Raw genomic sequence first — 17,641 nt, 5'->3', positions numbered from 1 at the left:
GCTCGACAAGCGTGTTAGACGACGCACGATGTTGAAGCGAGCTTGCAGCACCCCAAAAGCACGCTTCACATCTTTCCTTGCCCCTTCTTGTTCCCTTGCGAATAGCTTGTACTTCTCTAGTTGAGGAGCCTTTATAGACTTCACGAAGGTTGCCTATTTTGTGTAAATTCCATCACAAAGGCTTTTGCGTTGTCTTTTAGCTTCTTTCATCCCTATTGTGCATTCCTTTTCTCTGGCATCTTCATGCGTGGCCATGATGTCCCTCACCTTATCCTCATCATCCAACTTCCTTTTGTTCGACTTCTCAAGTTCCTCCAAAACTGAATGCCACTTGGATTCATCGTGAAGAACCTTCTAGCAGTGCATAAGTGTGAATGGACCTTCTGTGTAGTCATCCAAATAAAATTTCAGAGCTTTGTATCTCAACTGGTCATCTGATTGTCCGCTAGCATAAATTGAACTAGCCTTCTTCCAAGAGGCGCAGGAAAATCTTTGAGATGTTTTATTTCTTTTCCGATTTGCTGGTGTAGTGCTGTTGTAGAGTGTAAGTAGTGCATCTGTCCAATAGCTCTCATTTTTCTTGCCATTCCCATTGATGGGGTCATTCGAGCGGTACAACCATGCGCTCACCTACATTTAGCATACAAGATTAGTGGTAGCTTCTTCATATATTGGTGAAGGTACAAAAAGAAGTAACCAATCAGCGCCAAAATCATAATTTTACTAACCAATCACAAGTCTTCATCCGGTTATATATTCATATTCATATGTAAGACGCTTTCGAGTCCTGACATCAACGCCATCATCTATGTTGATGACGGGTTTGGCTTTCGATCTCGATGAGCATGTTGAGTGCCTGAATAAGTACATGGTGTCGGGTGTCGACAGACTCTCTTTGATCGCATGTGGCCATGGTCCCGGGAAGGAGACATTAGGTGGAATGAATGGATGCTGAGATGGCATTGTTGGAGACGCCCTTACAGACTTGCCGTTGGAAATCAATTTGGAAATGCGGGCCTATATTCTCCTGGAACTGAAGTTTAGAACACGAATATCTCGACAAATAATGCTATACATACGATCGCGCTGTACGACCGAACGGCAGAAGCGGAGGGATATGTAGATTTTTGGCTCACGCGGTGATGATAAAAAATGCTGCAGGTTCAAGCGCGATGCTCTCCTGATTATGTTGGCTCCGTTGTGAGCGCCCAAAACAGTCGTGTGACAACGTTGTGTGTATAGCAATACTCTTTCTCGACGTTAGTCGACTGAGAATGGAGATGAGCGGGGCTAGGGGATCGAGAGGTGCCTAGGGTTAGGTTTTGGGCTTAGAGGGATGTCTGGTGCAATGGTCGTACTTATGATGGAGATGGCATGGCCGGTTATGGTGGTGTGGTGGGGCGGCAGCGTTGCCAGAGCATCGATTGGCAGGCAAGCGAGATAGGCAAAACGGCAGTCCGGTCACTGTTGGGTTAGTGAAGTGGCGAGAACTTTTTAATAATATAATTTTATTGAAAAATTATAAAAATAATAGTCAACTTTACAAAATTACAAAAATATATACCTGTCGGCACGCGGAATATCGATAAGGGACCTGTCGGTACTCCGAATGTCAACAACCGACGTGGCACTGGGCCTAGGGCACATCGGCACGCAGAATGCGGACAAAAAGCCTATCGGCATTTTGCGTACCGGTAGGCCTCCGGGTAGACATTGATAAGGGTGTCATAGTAGCTGACAGTCGACAGGCCTTTCGATATTCCGTTTGCCAATAGGCTATCGGCACACCATCTGCTGATAGGCTAAACACGTAGCACCCCATTTTACTTGTTTTTTTAATAATTTAGGAAATATCATGTGATTCTTATTGAGACATAGCCAGCTCAGTGTATATTGTATAAAAGAAGTCAAACTCCATCGAAAATATCAACTACGGCTACACAGAGGCTGAGTGTAACACCCTAATTTTCAGCTTTTTGAAAATAGTAATAAATTGTTCCTTCCTTAGATTTAGGTGTTAATCTTTGTCTCAAAACCTTAGGAGAAAAATTTTCTTTCTAAATGAAGTAATTAATTTAGGTTTTGTTAAAATGTGTTGCATTCATGCTAAAATAGATGCACTAGAGTTTTTATTATGTGAAAAATGATTTTTGAAAACACCAAGGTGCACTATTTTAATTTTGGGAAAAAGGGTTGAAAAGGCTTATATAAAAAGAAAATTCCTTCTTCTCCCCTTGGGCCTAATCTTCCTTCTCTCTTTTTTTTTTCTCTTTTCCCTTTCCGACCCACCCTTCTTCCTTCTCCTGGCCAAAGCCCGCAGTGCAACCCGAGCTGGCCTCCTTCACCTCCCTCCCGCTTGGGTTGCTTCTCAGGTCGAGCCGTTTCCTCCCCAGCCTTCTTGCCTGGGCCGACCGAAGGCCAGGCCCAGCAACCGCTCAGGCCGCCTGCCTCTCCCAGTTGGCTCCCCGACTAGAATCTGTTTCCTTCCTCGCGCGACGCCCGCGTGCTGACTCCTTCCTCCTTGCTCCGATTGAGTCTGAGTTGAACCTGAGTGCCGCCGCCTTCCCAAGCCCATATCCCAACTAACTCCTAGCCGAATCAGACTCCCATGCGACCCCTCCCCCTATATAAGTCCATGCCTCCCCTCCGTTTCATCAGTTTTTGCCAAAAACCCTAGCTCTCAACGCCCATCGCCATTGCTCTTGGCCGAGCTTGCCACCGGCCGTTTTCGCCACCTTTTTGTCGTCACCGACCCACCCGTGAGCTTTTCCATCACCCACTTTGTGTGTTGTTGCCCTCATCTTTCTCTTTCCAGCCACTGGAGCCCTTCCCTGATGCGTTCCCGAGCGCCACCATCGTCTACCCCACCGCCGACTGATTTCCCGAGCTGCACCGCCTAAGGTATGCCGTCAAATGGGTCACCCGTACTCCCAGCATCATTTTCCTCCGATCGATGACGTTTTCCATGCATGGCAATGAGGTTTCCGCCCCTCTTTGGAAAGCCCACCACCGTGGTTCCTCTCCCACCGCCATGTAGAGCTTTCCGCCGCCGGTCACCCCTCTCTGGCTATGAGGAACCGTCCAAATAGTATTCCAATTAATCTTAGGAGGATCATTTGCTTAATCACAACCTCAATGATTAACAGGGATAATCAGTTGTTTGCTAAAGCTGAGCAAATATGAGTTTTGGCTTGACCAATTTTCTTTTCTCGCTCATATCATCTCCACCGGAAGAATAGCAGTTAATCCCAGAAAGGTGGAAGATATTTTGAATTGGAAGCCTTCCTAGAATGTCTCCAAGATCCGTAGTTTTCTTTGATTAGCAGGCTATTACCATCGGTTCATAGAATATTTCTCCAATATTGCAAAGCCTATCATAGAGTTACTTTTGAAGGGTAAAACATTTAAATAGACCCCTACTTGTGAGGCAAGTTTTAAAGAGTTGAAGAAAAGACTAACATCTGCGCTGGTATTAGTCAAGCCAGATACACAAAAGCCATTCTCCATCTATTGTGACGCATCTTATCAAGGATTAGGATGTGTTCTTATGCAAGAAGGCCATGTTGTAGCCTATGTATTAAGACAATTGAGGAAGCACGAGGAACACTAACCTACACATGATTTAGAGTTAGTCGCTGTGGTACATGCACTCAAGATATGGAGACACTATTTGATTGGAAAATGGTGTGAGATATATTCGGATCATAAGGATTTAAAGTATATCTTTACTCATCAAGATCTCAACCTCAAGCAGCAAAGATGGTTAGAGCTTATCAAGGATTATGACTTGGGAATTAATTATCATCCCAAAAAGGCGAATGTAGTTGCCAATGCTTTGAGCAGAAAGACTTATCTCGGAATAATGATCGTGCAAGACCGACGACCCGAGTTATGCAAAGAGTTTGAAAGGCTCAATCTCGGATTGGTAAACAACACAGAAGCCGTGGTAATAGAAGTTGATTCGACATTGGAACAAGAAATTCGTAAAGGACAACTTGAGGATGAGAACATTATGGAAATCAAGCAGTGTATTAAGGAGGGTAAAGCCCTAGGTTTTACTGAGGACGAGAATGAAACGGTATGGTTTGAGAAGCGTATCTACGTTCTAGATATCAAACCTACCAAGGAAACTATACTCTGAGAAGCACATGAGTCTGTGTATTCTATTCATCCTGGAAGCACCAAGATGTATCAATATCTTAAATACTGGTATAGGTGGTATGATATGAAGAGAGATATTGCAGAGTATGTAGCACTATGTGTTATATGTCAGAGGGTCAAAGCTGAACATCAGAGACCCGCTGGACTGCTTCAACCTTTGAAGATATCAGAATGCAAATGAGAAGAAATTAGTATGGATTTTATTGTTGGATTGTCTCAAATTCAATATAGATATGATTCTATTTGGGTTATAGTGGATCGCTTGACGAAAGTTGCTCATTTTATTCTAGTCAAGACCACATACACAGAAGCTAAACTTGTTGAGTCGTATATCACCCGAATTGTATGTTTGCTTGGAGTACCCAAGAGGATAGTGTCTGATAGCGGAAGCCAGTTTACCTCTAGGTTTTGGCAAAACCTACATGAGTCATTGGACAACATGTTAAACTTTAGTTCGGCATATCATCCGAAGACTGATGGTCAGAGCGAGTGGGTAAATCAAATTCTGGAAGATATGTTGAGAGCTTGTGCCTTTAAAAACAAGCCTAGTTGGGATAAAAATCTTCCCTATGAGGAGTTCTCCTACAACAATAATTATCAGGCTAGTTTGAAGATGTCGCCATTTGAAGCTTTGTATGGAAGAAAATGTAGGACACCGTTGTAGTAGAATGAGACTAGCAAAAGTCAAGTGTTTGGTCTAAAAATTCTAAGAGAAGCAAAAAGGCAAGTACAACAGATCAGGGAAAATTTGAGAACAGCTCAAACATGACAGAAGAGTTATGCTGATCATCGACGTCGTGAGTTGATTTTTGAAGCAGGTGACTTCGTATATCTATGAGTCTCACCAATCAAAGGTTTCCATAGATTTAAAGTCAAAGGAAAGCTTGCACCTAGATTTATAGGATCTTTTATGGTGTTAGAAAAACATGGAGAAGTCACGTATCAATTGGAGTTTCTGCCTTAGCTAGCAGATGTTCATGGTGTTTTTCAAGTATCACAGTTGAATAAATGTCTACGAGTTCCCGAGATGCCCCTAGAGGAAATAAAAGTTGGATAGTATCTCACCTACATAGAGTATCCTATCAAGATTCTAGAGACGTCAGAGCGAATCATCAGAAACTAAAGAATCTGTATGTGCAAGGTGCAGTGGAGACACCATTCCAAAAAAGAAGCAACATGGGAAAGAGAATCAGATCTGAAAGTCAAGTTTCCGCAGCTCCTCTCCAATCCTTGCTAATCTCGAGGGCGAGATTCCTTCTAAAGAGGTAGGTTTGTAACACCCTAATTTTTAATTTTTTTGGAAATAGTAATAAATTGTTCCTTCCTTAGATTTAGGGTGTTAATCTTTATCTCAAAACCTTACGAGAAAAATTTACTTTCTAAATTAAGTAATCAATTTAGGTTTTGTTAAAATGTGTTGCATTCATGCTGGAATTGATGCACTAGAGTTTCTATTATGTGAAAAATGATTTCTGAAAACACCGAGGCGCGCTATTTGAATTTTTGGAAAAAGGGTTGAAAAAGGCTTATATAAAAGAAAATTCTTTTTTCTCCCCTTGGGCCTAATCTTCCTTCCTTCTTCTTTTTTTTTCTCTTTTCCCTTTCCAGCCCACCCTTCTTCCTTCTCCAGGCTGAAGCCTGTTGTGCAGCCCGAGCCGACCTCCTTCACCTCCCTCTCTCAAGGGCCGCTTCCCGGGTTGCTCGCCGCCCATCGCCATTGCTCTCGGCCGAGCTTACCGCCCATCTCCATTGCTCTCGGCGAAGCTTTCCGCCGGCCGTTTCCATCGCCTTTTTGCCGTCGTTGACCCACCCGTGAGCTTCGCTGTCACCCACTTCCCCGAGCGCTGCCATAGTCTACCCCGCCGCCGACTGATTTCCCAAGCTGCGCTGCCCAAGGTATCCCATCAAATGGGTCCCTGGTACTCCCAGCATCGTTTCTCGCCGATCGCCGACATTTTCCATGCACGGTGACGAGGTTTCTGCCCCTCTCCAGCATGCATGTCGCAGTGGTTCCTCTCCCACCGTCGTGCTGGGTTTTCCGCCACCAAACGCCCCTCTCTGATCGTCCTCCCCCATCTCTAAGCCATTTGATCTAACACCGATGGCCGAGACTAGATCTAGAATATCCTTCGCCGATTGAATCACAGAGCGCCACGTGTCACCTTCATTAATCCATTCAATGCCCTGTCACCGTCCACCTCAGCAGCCCCATTAGCCGCTTTGATGACATGTTAGCCTAGTCACCAGCCACGTCAGCTATCCATTTACCCAATCAATTCTAATTGTTTTTAATTCAGAAAATTGGCAATTTTGCAATTTAGCCCCTGAACTTCTCTGTACTTACCGAAAAGCCCATGTCTTTTTGTAGTTTAGTCCCTAAACTTTTGTTTATTTACAAATAGGTCCATCTATTTTTGTAAAAAGGCACATGTCCTCTCTATTTTATTCAAAACAAGTCTTTTTCTTTTACAGATTTAACCCTAAGCTTATTTTTAGCGTAACTTTGTCATCCTAGCTCTGATTTAGACGGTTTTCGCGCTCTCACATTCGTAGCAACGTGTACTATCTTTCAATACTTTTTTTTATATATGTTAGCTATTGTTTGGTGTACTGTTCTTAGTTAGTTTTGTTATATGCTTTTTTGGTGTGTTCCTAGAGTAGACAAGGAGCAGTTCGAGAATCTCTAGGACCAAGTCTTTGAAGAGTCTGATCAACAAGTTAGAAGAGACAAGTGTCCTTGAACATTCTGATCCTAGCTTTTCAAATGTGTTCTTTATTTCAAACATGCATACTGTTATTTATGAATCCTATTTACTTATAGTACCATGTTCCATATATTCCTAATTGCCTAGTTGTTAGTAGTGATTATGTTGGGTAGCTTATGCTTAGCTTTGCACAAGGGGATGGGTAGTCAATTGAACATGACTAATGATCTATGCAACTATAAGTTGGGAAATTTTGGTAATGGTACAGCAACATGAAATCTTAGGTCTTAAGCAAAGATGTGCTAGTGATGGTGGTTATAGTTATGTTGTTGGTTTGGCAATTGTTCAAGTGACCTAAGTAACGACCGGTTCGTGGAGCGACAACCCAAAAAGTATTGTACCAACCATGAGACCTGATGTGGGACATGTTTGGCCTATTAATTAGTGAATTCTAGTTTTGTGCGTGCCAAACCTTAAGAGTGGATGTGTGAGGATGGCAAAGGCCAGAACCATTTGGTTAGTGATATGGGATGTGTAGTGGAAGGGAAGATTGAAATCTTACTGCAGCTACAAGGTCCAAAAGGGGGCTTCTGGGTGGCGTCAATATCACTTTGACGGCGGTGAAATCTAGCGGGCGTGCACTTATTGAATGAAACTTTGTAACGGTCTTGTAGTGATTTTTTGGATGACACACCATGTGCATGTGTTAAGTGTTTTGCGAACACGGCAACAAGGAAAACACGACTCATGGGGAAAGCTAGACAGCCTCTGTAGAGTGTAAAATCTGATATATCAGTCGTGCTAATGGTCATGAGAGACTTGGATCCTCACATGATTAGTTAGTTTGGATTAGTTGGTTTGGTTGGATGGTTCTTGGTTACCTGTGGAGGGTATCAAGTCAGATGGTTTGGGAACCTGAAGCGGTTTTTCAGATAGTTGGGAAGCAAGTGGAGATGTTTCTAGGAGATGGAAGTCTTGTGATGAATCACATAATTAAATATGTTGCTTTTATAACTCTAAGATAGCATAGTTGGTATTTATGCCAATTTAATCGGTTATATCTTGTTCCTTTATTTAAGCTTGCATATCATTTATTTCCCACACTTAGGGAGTACGACATGTACTCACACTTGCTATTTCCATTCAAATATATATCAAACGCTGCTTAGACAATGAAGGAGAACCAGACTACTACATCGATGAAGATGAAGATTGCTAGGCTGGTGGACCCCCAGTCAATTGCCTGTAAAAGATGGGAGCTTCGCTCTATTTTGCTAGTGTGTTTTAATTAAAGACTTTGGGGTCTTTCTATTTTATTTAAATTAAATGTTGTAATAATAGCACTGTGTGTGATGCACTGATGAAGTTGCTGCATGTATGAAATTTGATCCTGACATACATGTGGTTTACATCTAGTTTTGTCCCTTTATAAACTCAGGTGTGACAGTGAGGCAATAAGGCATGCGGATGTTGAACGGCCGAAAATGTTTGTCGTGCAAATAGTTGTCCAAACGACATCACGGAGTGGTTCATTTTTTTTCCTAATTTTGGTTCGATGTAATTTTGCCGATATTTATTTATTTAATTGATGTAAAATTGTGTGAGTAATTTTTTAGTGAAGTAACGTTAGGAGGATACATAATCTAAATTTTTGACCAACAGTAGTAGTGAAGCATAATTATCATAGAATTTGTCACAGATGTTACATACGCTGACAAAAATTAAATAGGACATGGGGTTTATTATCATTGTGCAAATGGACCATGACCATCCATAAAGTGATGATAACAAATATTGGTATGTACGATACGTCTAAAGACTAACCTAATAGTGTGCCGCTGCTAAATATAACATGCATTAGGGAATGAAAATAGGTTGGGTTACAATATATGCTCTCTATTAAGTGCACCTAGGATATTTGCCCTTTCGCAGGGCATCGTGGCCCTCCGCCTTAGCGCGACGAGCCCTCCTTTCCCTCTTTGCTTCATGTGCTTCAGCCGCAGTGTGCTCCTTCGCTACCTTTGTCATGCGCTCCTCCTCCTGACACTTAAGCCATATTTTCTCCTGTTGTTGCTCGTACTCCCAGTGTTTATAAGCTTCCCTCCTCCACTACATCTCCATGTCGACCTACCGCTTCTGATGCTCATTTTGCTCAATGTATAGCCATTCCATGAAGTCACAGATAGGTGAAGGAGACTGGACAAATGGAACAAGAGGGAATATTAGTAAGACAATGCATGAAATCATATGGAAAGTGCCACAAGAGTGATCTATGTTGCTATACCGGTGGGTACTCATACGGTCCGTGTAGAGATGAGTTTTACTGGTAGTTGGCATACATAAAGAAGCATCTGTCATAGGTGTAGAAGATTTCTTGTAACTCACGAACCCTACAAGAGTTACCACAGAAGCACATCGGTGGTTCAACCTCCTAGGGGATAAAAATCTCCCATTGTTTCCTGTGTGGGCTTGGTGGAGCTGAGAAAGATATTGCAGTTGAGATAGCTGAGGAATGAGTGGTGTAGCCATGGTTGAGGGTGGGGTTATTTATGGTGGCTGGGGGCAGGTGCATGGACTAAGATGGGCATGGCTGGGGACAGAAGCATGGAAATATTGTGCAAAAGGATAAATAAAAAAGATGTGACATTGATGCTTGACAGAGATTCCCTGTGAAAGTTGTTGCTTGGTGTGGTCATTTCATTCTGCAAAAGTTCAGCAAGGAATTATCGTTACATCTGCATGGAAGAAAGGAAATCCTATACAAGCATTGAGCTTAGAAAAAATATATTGGTAGAATGATAAATCTCGGCCATTTCATTAATGAAAGTAAAGTACATCACATGTAGTACACAATCTACAACGAGTTACTTTGGCATGTAGTACTCCATCGCTAAATGAAGCATGGTTTATGGAAAGATAGATAGTCAGGTGCAAAAAAAATATCTACTGGGTTGGTGAAAAAGATGGAGGCTTCTCATCTAGATATTCCCAACGGATCTCTTGGAAGTTGCGTCCCTAGGGGTAGGGCTTGTTACACACGTACCCTTGTGCCAATCCACGTGCCACAGGCACCGACATAGTCGGTAGGCCGCACACGTATTGTAGAGGAACCTGCATGTTACCGCATGTAGTAAGGTACTTATCCCACCATTCTTCATTGAGATCATATAGCCTCATCTTCGGCCGTTCAACATCCACGTGCCTCATTGCCTTAGCCCCAATGCAGTCGTAGCTGATGTTCGCGTACTCTTCTTCGTTTGTATACCATTAGTACTTGCAACTAAGCTTGTCGTACTGTTGGAAGGAAGCATGTGAATTAGATGAAATTCATAGCACAGTAGGATGTCATGCACACTTACCCCAGATCGATACCAAGCAACCATAGCAAGCGGAAACAGTTTCTAGCGTGCTATTTCACCGCAGTCGCACTGTGACATACATGCCTCGTGCCCTTCTATTTGCATCTCGATCTCCCTCTTCTTCTGCTCTTGGTCTTCATTTCTCTTTCGCTCTTCATCCTCATGCTTCAGTCTATCAAGGATGTCGTGCCATAGCTCGTAAGGGCCCATCTTGCCCTTACCCTTGTCGAACTTGGGCCCGGACCTGGTAGCCATGAAAGGGTTTGTGTTGGACTATATTGGAGATGAAGTAGCCATGGATGAGTTACTCTTATATGCAAGAGGTGGAAATATTTCTAGAAACTGTTCACTGTGTTCGAGGGGGAGTTATTATGTGTCTGTCGAAAGCGTTCGCCGACAGAGAGAAAGAGGTGTGGTACTATAGAAGAAGGGATAAGGTCATGGGCGAGTGTTTCCTCATCATTTTACTGCGTGGAGTGAGGATGTGTCCAAGCTATAGGTGTAGGCCAGCTGTAGGTGCAAGTGTTGTGGATGTGATGCGTCACACGCTCAAGCATCTTCTCCGATAACATGGAGTGGTTCCTTTTACATCTTGCAGGAATAGTCTCAACTAAAGTTCAATGATACAAGGGCAACAATAATTGATTCGTACCTATTATCTGCATAGAGGGGAAATGATACATTCAAAGTAGTGACTTTTCATCGCAACAGGGAAAGTTACAATTTTTGTGGCGTTAGGTATCATGGTCGATACAAAACGTAAGCATAACATATAGACACGCCTTAGGAAAAGTAAATAGCCAGCATACAATGGAGTCGCACCATAATCAATCCTCATCCCTTGATGCTTCTTTCTTATGCGTTTGTGCGTAGGCTTCTTTCTCTCTCCTCCAATTCGGCTCATCCTCGTCCCACTTCTTCCTTTGATCCACCCATTCCTGATCCTTAAGGGATATGAAGTCATCGATCCACTAGTGAAATGCACATACCCCAGTTGGTAGTTGGATGCGATTTGTTGCATGCGGACGAAAAGTGTTAGTACATGAAGTGAATGGAAAATTGTGTCAATTCAAAGTGATTACATGAGGTGGATTTGCTCTGTTTGAAAAGCGCATCTATGTTCAAACAACAGAAGTACCTCCTCCCGAAGGTATCCAAGTCATGTGAACATTGAACATTGCATGTTTGTCCATAATGGCATTTAGGCCTCGGCATACCTTTTGGCATTAAGCTGTTTTTGAACGTGTCCCTTCTTGGATCACTTGGTGGATAACCTTCAAATATTTGCATGGCCCTTCTCCATCTACCTCTTCCCGCCATGCTTAGTGTTATTTGTGTTTAGATGGTCGAGATGGAGGTGCATTATATTGACACAAGGCATCAGATTCTCTGGTTAGGTCATAATCATGCGTCACTACAGCGGCAGGGAGAAACCTGTGCATGAGTCAATGTTGCATAATCGTGCATCACTGCAGTGGCATAGAAAAACCTATGCATGAGTGAAAGTGCATCTAGACCCCCTATGTGGGTTTTAGATAATTGATGATAAACGATTAAGGGACTAATGAGTTTATTGAGATTATGAACAGGTTTTAGTCCCATTAAAAAAGTTAAATGATGTTGGCGTCCATCAAAAAGAAAAGAGAAGCATCACGTAGTCACTTAATAGATTTATTTTTTTATTTTTGAATTTAAGTATAGGTGTGCCGTTCTATCAAGAGGGATGCGTTTAGATTGACTTGAAGATATATCAGTGACCAAATGACTCTGTTAGACCAAAGATGTGAGTCACAAATCACCCCACGAACACCAGGTAGTTCTTAGTCTGTCTGGATCCAGAGTCTCCCTGTTGGCCTGGATACCCTGGGTGACCAGAGTCTTCAGATGTTGCTCCGGCAGAGGTGCTTGGCTTGAGTCAAATTGTTTCACCCGGAGTCTCTGGGTTGACCCAGACACTCCAGGTTCTGTTGTCTATCCGGACCCTCCAGGTTGGATTTCGGGCAAGGCTCACGGCTAAGCGTTTTAGTACCAACTCGGAGCCTCCGGGTTGACCCGGATACTTTGGGTCAATACAAAAAGTACTATAATAGCTAGTTTTAGGATGACTAGTTTAAATACCCCCTCACCACCTTCATCATTTGCTGCTGAACCAACTCGAGACAAAAGCATTCAAAGCCTCTTTAGAACCCTCCCACCCCTCTAGTGCATTAAATCTTGAAAGGATTTGAGAGTTAGGTTGGGAAAGTGCGATCGAGTGCTTGTGAGCATAAATCCATCTTTGAGCATTTGAGTTCATCATCAAGCCATCGATTCGTGTTCTTAACTCTTGGAGCTCCGAGCTCCTAGATGGCTAGGCTCCACCCAGAGAGCAGCCAAGCTTGTGGAGTGCCCCAGGAAGTTTGTAAAGGTCATCCCTGCCTCTGCAAAGAAAGAGGAAAGTTGAGTAAGCTCCGAGCTTGATTTTCGTGGTTGCTAGATGAGGATAAGGGTTGAGAGAGATCCGGCTCTTTGTGAGAACCTCAATGGAGACGTAGGATCATTGGATTTGAGCTTCAAGAAACAAATTCGTGTCTCCTTTGCTTTCATTGTTATTTTAGTTAATTTTTGGGTAGTTTGCCCTGATCTACGTGATTGTGTATTTCTAGCTGCAGGTGAAGTACCAAAAGGCTTACATAAAATCTTAGGAGCTTGTGGTAACCTTGGAATCAATTAGAATTGCTTAGGAATTCATAGCTTTCAATTCCTATTTTTACCTGGACTATCTGGGTTGAGCTCAGAACCTCCGGACCCCAGAGTATCCAGTTTGACCCAGAATATCCAGACTGTTTAATCCACTGCAAAGTTCCCACCCCCCTCTAGGCGACATCACATAAGGACTTGCTCTAGGGGGGCTTGTCAATGGTGTCCGTGTGCGTGCTAGTGAAGAGGACCCACCCGAACAGCAACAACAGGTATGCCTCCAGATGCCATCACACTTCAGTCCTCTAACTCTGGCGTCAGGCGATCCACCTGGAACTGCTCAACTCAGGCCTTTGATGGACCGTAGGGCGAGTTGAAGCCCACCTGCCCAGGCTGCTGACCCTCAAGGATGACTCTGTTGAACCTAGCAAGGACCTCGTCCCTCCACCCGGCGTGCAAGTCGGGCCCAAACACTATAATCCCCGCTAAGGGCAATCCCAGTAGTATGGAGACATCCTGAAGTCGACAGTCATCTCACATATTGGTAGTGAAAAATGTGCGTCTCTGGCCTCCAGCGGTCAACCAGTGCAGTAAGTAGTGCCTGGTCAAGGGGCATTCAGGGGCCTGGTCCCAAATCGAGTCGAGGAGACACGCTATCAGAAGGAGACCCAATGCCCTCAACCTACGAAAAATAAATAATGAGAGTAAATTATCAGATGATTTTGAACAATAAACATATAATGAATGAACTTATTACCTTGGGATACAACGATGTTCAAGCCTCCAGAAGTGGTCAAGAGTACGTAAACGCAAGATGGTGTACAATTGGGTGCCATCCAAGTGTGTTCAATGCGTCACATTGATCACCAGGTCAATAAGCTCCATACCTAGAAGTAAAAAATACCGTATTGTATAACATAATGAATACGACAAGCACATAGTAATGCAACATAGAATATGAAAAATAAAAATTGAACTCGAGAGAAATAAAGCATAAAGAATACTATATAAATTAAACACAATATGAGGAGAAATGTAGCAGGTTGTTCGAAAACATCATATAGTACAACAAATTATGATTACTTCCAAAATTTTGCAATATTACAACAAACAGTCAGGTAGTGCGAATATAATATAACCCAAACGATCCAAATATTACAACATGATCCAAATATTACACCAAATACTAAGGTTGCCAGGCACTCCGAATAATACATAATACAACATGGTCAAAATATTACATGATTAAAATATAACATCACATACTCAGATTGTCCATTAACTCCAAATAGCACATAATACAACATGCTCCAAGTATTACAAACATAAGGCACCATCCAATTATTAATACAACATGGAAACAGTAATCCCTTGCTTCAAATAATAGTCTCGTTCGAAGGGTTCTTCTTCTTCTTCGGCTTGCGTATCAAGACATGCCTAACCTACTCGTCTGACGCCAGAGTGTCCACCAGATATTAATCGCACTGCCCCCTCAAATGTGGACTTCCGCATACCAGGCACTCCTTGCAGGCTCGTGCTACCACAACATCGTCCATATCGTTCCTGATATGCCGAGTCTTGCATCTCCTGTTTGTGTTGACCTTGTTGTTTGGATTTAGAATCCAAAACGCACTATTTTCATGCGGGTTCACGAAATCTTTTACCACCCACCACCCAAGCAACTCGGCGGCCCAAGTGCTTTCTACAGCTTCCTTACGGTAGTACAATTACACAAAAAACTCTAACTCTATGTTTCCCTTCGCACAACATGCAAGCACATAAGAGCAGGGCAAATGCATCAGTGATGGCTTGTTGCAAGTGCATTGTCACTTGTTGTACGCTGGTCACAACCTGCATTCCATTGTAATTTTCTGCCTTCTGATACCCAGTCCGCCCTTGTCACGCAACGTCACCTCGAAGACGTGCTGACGGTTACCAACAATATGAACTCTGTGGGACTTGCCCTTCCCACTCTTCTCTTCCATGTAAGACGTTATCTTCTCCATGTACACCCTTTGCTAGTTCCCCATATGTAGCGTGGCCTTACTGTAAGGCTCTCAAAGATATCGTTTCGTCCCAAGGGTGACTCTCCACAAATGCTACCAATTGCAGTGACCTATTCCTCTTCATTACCTAATTGTAAACCTCAGTGATGTTAGTTGTCATAATCCCATAACAAGAACCATTAGTGTCCGCAATGAGTGTCATTTCTCCAATGGTTTGTGTCTGATCCAGTAGGAGAAACACTTAACCCTCCTTCCACCATTCCTTCTTCTGATCACACTCTGTGGCTCAAGTGGTAAAGGCTCTAGACCCTCGGGCTCCTCCTCCCTTGGTACAACTGGCTTCTTCAAAACTTTATCCATGTGCCTACTAGTTAGTTTATCCAGCTCTTCCCATAGAGTATCAAACTTTCTCCTTTGGTTCTTTTTGCACAGCTTTTTAAAAAGATGCATCAACCTCTTGCTCCTGAATTATTTGTAGAAGTTTGCTCCGAGATGCCATATGCACCAATGGCTATGCAAATATGGCTATAGCAACACCCCGCCCGCACCACTTTGCAATGTGTTAATAGTGTTCAACAAGCCTGTATGGTGATCATGGAGGACACACACGTTAGGCCTGTTACCAACAACACTTCTCTTTACCCACTGCAAGAACCACAACCAACTATCCGTATACTCGCGTTCAACGAATGTAAAAGTCAAAGGCACAACCTGATTCTCACCATCTACCCTGATAGTTGTGAGTATTTGACCTCTATATTTGCCTATGAGGAATGTCACATTCACGCACATCACCGACCGACAATGTTGAAATGTCTCGATCATACAACCGAACAACTAGAAAACCCATTGAAGGACTCGATCTCCATCCTGATTCACGAAATCATGAGTAGCAATGCTTGTGCCCGGGTTCCTCCCATAAATAACCTCTATCAATGAAGATAGGTTGTGGTATCAGTCCTTATATGTGCCAAACCTCTTCTCTAATACCTTCTGTTTCGCTCTTCATGCCATGTCGTATGAAATCTCATACCCAAATCTATTGTCAATAGCATTCATAATTCCAAATGGGGATATACTAGTCTTTTTCACAATCTCTAGATATATCTCATTTGCAATATAATCAGCAGCCATGTTCATGTGTGCGCATAGAGGTCGCCTCAAGTTGCAAGTATGCGGCTCAACAATTGACGCTATGCATACAGTGTCACACATCGGCAAAAATCCATGGACTTGCCACGTGTAACCTTCACATAAACATGTCACATCATATGTTCGAGGATTAGAAATTACCACCTTGAACTCTCTTCTACTCCGAGAAACACCATATCTTAACTGCATGCTGCAAATGGACTGTGTCATGAAACACCTGGCCTTTGGTCACCACGATAGAATCATACTCCCATGCTGACTCGTGTTCATTGTTCACCGCTAACTTCTCCAATGCAAAATTCGACCATTCCTCCAAGATTAATGGACCTGAGTCCACAAATATGCGAAACTCATCGTCATCTGCCTCTAACTGGTCCACGAGTGCCTCGTCCCGCTCCTCCTGATCAGCACGCATCGTGGCCTGATTATCTTCCCCGTCGTTATGTTCTTCTCTTGCTGTCTGTATCTCAACCGGTGCACTAGTCCTCAGGGGTTCCTCCACAACCACACTCTCCTGCAGCTCCTCATGAAAAATATTTTCACCTACAACTTCTACGGTGCTAGGTCTGGCTTCTATCGAACCAACATCACTCATTTCTACAAGCATGCAGTGGGAAAAACGCTGTCTCAACCCAGTGACACAAATTGTTGTCATTGCTTTGAACATATAACCTCCAAAATGTCCCACTGCCATCCGGTTTCTCGACGTCTAGGAATCAGAACCTTCACCGTCAATAGCTAATGTGCCGGACTAAGTTGCAGCAGATTATACAGCCAACCTAACACTTGGACCCGCCGCAACTCTCCCGGACTATTCAATTTTATGTCCACATAAAAGAAGTTACTGAAATCCACCTCACTGTCACAATACATGACATATCCAATGCTATAAAACACCCTAAACCCCACTCCATTCGACATCCCTGATTCAATATACAATATCAATATTTCGTCAGCTAAATTAACTCTAATTACCTTACCCATTATACTAAAATAACTATAAAATACTAAAAAATATTATGTCCAGCTACCTAAATATTTCAACCGACAAATCCAATTTTAAACATACCACATATTCTTATATACTCTCTATATTTTATAACTATAATTTTCACCAACATCTAGTACATATCGCAAACATTCTGCTCTAGTTTTCTAAATTGCCCTAAATATTCTAATCCAACATTTCTACTAAATCGCAATAAAGTACTACTACATAATACATTCTAAATAATTTCAATATTTTGAACATACTCCATTGTAACTAATCTACTTTACATATTCTACATTTTCTCTACTGTAAGTGTATGTCTCTATTCCTATGTTTGTATCTAAATTTCTATAATCCTAAATTTTATATATACATTTCCTAATCTAACCAAACCTATAAATTAATAATATATCAATAAACATTGGCGTCACGTTCTAAGGATCAATGCTACATAAAATTACCAAATCTAACCAAAACTATAAATTAATAATAAGCCACACCTAATCAATAATATGCCTTAAAAAAGTTTTATCAAACACTACCAAATTTCTTCCAACTCTTTAAATAAATATACCTAATTTATATTAT

The sequence above is a fragment of the Phragmites australis genome, chromosome 19 (assembly GCF_958298935.1).
Source record: "Phragmites australis chromosome 19, lpPhrAust1.1, whole genome shotgun sequence".
NCBI lineage: Eukaryota > Viridiplantae > Streptophyta > Magnoliopsida > Poales > Poaceae > Phragmites > Phragmites australis.
The sequence above is the reverse complement of the archived record's forward strand: the minus strand, read 5'-3'. Positions refer to the sequence as shown.